Raw genomic sequence first — 1,622 nt, 5'->3', positions numbered from 1 at the left:
CAGCAGTGCTAACCACTGTGCCACCGTGCCACCGTTTTTCTCCCTCCTTCCCTGCATATCTTTCTCACTTCATCTCTCTGTCAGCAACTCTCTCTCCCAGAGTGAGTAGGAGACAGATGATAATATGTAAACACGGAATAGAAATTTTCTGACATGGTCATGTTGTATATCTTGTCTTACCCATTCTGTTTATTTAACAGCGCTGGTGTTAATTAAAAATATTGATTAGACTTTACAAAGCAGTGAAAAAAATGTCATTAACATTTGAACTCATGACTGAAATACAGCAATGCAGACTTATTTTACAGTAACATCAGATAACATGCAGCAAACAACAATGGAAATGGAGTGCTCACCTCAGCAACACATAGACTAAAATAAACTGAAACCATACAGAGAAAATTAGCATTGTCCCTGTACAAGGATGACATGAAAATTCATGAAGTTTCTTTTCTCTCTTTCAGATCAGGGAGGGGGAGAGTTACCTGGATGCTGTGTTTCAGGAAGTAGTCACACCCCTTAGATTGACTACCTCAAATTTGGTTAATGGACAGGGATAGAAGAGTGTGACTCTCAACAGGGAAGAAGAGGGATCCAGGAGGCAGTACTGAAGGAGTCTCATGTTTGAGCTTATCTAGCAGGTTTGAGATTCTTGCTCCCTGTGTAGATGAGAGTGGGACTGGAGCGAAGATGAGCAAACTGACCATAGCACTGTGGTAAAGGGAGCCATCCAAGAAGGTGGAGAAAAAGAGAAATGTAATTGTAAATAGGGATAGTGTAGTTAGGGGAATAGGCACTATTGTCTGTAGCCAAGATCAAACATCCTGCCTGGTGCCTGGTTCAGGATGTCTCATCTGGGCTGCAGAGAAACTTCGAGTGCAAGGGGAAAGAACTAATTATAATGGTCCTTACATAGGGATACCAACGATATGGGTAGAAAGAGGAAAGAGGTTCTGCTAAGAAATACGAGTAGCTAGGGGCTAAATTAAGAAGCAGAAACAAAACAGTAGTAACTTCGAGATTACCGGTTGAGCAATAAGCAAATTAGCACAGGGTCAACAATATTAGAGAGGTAAACAGGTGGCTCAGAGATTAGTGTGAGAGAAACAGTTCTGATACCTGGGCACCAGTACAAGGGAAGGTAGGAGCTGTTCCAAAGCGAATGAGTCCTGGCAAATCATATAACCAGGGTTATAGATAGGGCTTGAAACTAAATAGTGTAGAGGGGTGTGGAATTCAGTTGCATGGAAAATTATGAAAAAAGTTAACCGGGGTGGGGGGGGGGGGGGAATGTCGCACACTCAGCAGAGGTTATTAAAGTTTCCAGAATGAATAAAAGGGTCAGGAATCTAACTTGGAGCACAGCAGATAAGGGGTCAGCTATGAGAAACAGGGCAGTCAACACAGGACTGAGGGCATTGTACTTAAATGCATGCAGGTGATGAAATAAGGCAAAGGAGCTTGTAATATAGATGGTAGTTGGTGGGTACGATGTTGTGGGTATCAGTGTGACTGCAAGGAGGTCAGAGCTGGAAATAAAATATCCAAGGATATGCACCCTATCGAAAGGACAGGCAGAGGGGCAGAGAGGGAGAATATGAAGAAGTGATATGTTGAGTCAG

General features: G+C 42.8%; 1 non-coding gene across 1 annotated transcript; it reads left to right on the top strand.

The window, feature by feature from the left end:
- The first annotated feature begins 356 nt into the window (after positions 1-356).
- LOC122557572 lies at positions 357-459 on the top strand. Its single transcript, XR_006313874.1, has one exon. It is a non-coding gene; the product is annotated as a U6 spliceosomal RNA (small nuclear RNA).
- Positions 460-1,622: the final 1,163 nt, after the last annotated feature.

This window comes from Chiloscyllium plagiosum, chromosome 15 (genome assembly GCF_004010195.1).
Source record: "Chiloscyllium plagiosum isolate BGI_BamShark_2017 chromosome 15, ASM401019v2, whole genome shotgun sequence".
In the NCBI taxonomy this organism is placed as follows: Eukaryota; Metazoa; Chordata; class Chondrichthyes; order Orectolobiformes; family Hemiscylliidae; genus Chiloscyllium; species Chiloscyllium plagiosum.
Note: the sequence above shows the minus strand (reverse complement) of the source record. Positions and strands in the feature narration are given on the sequence as shown.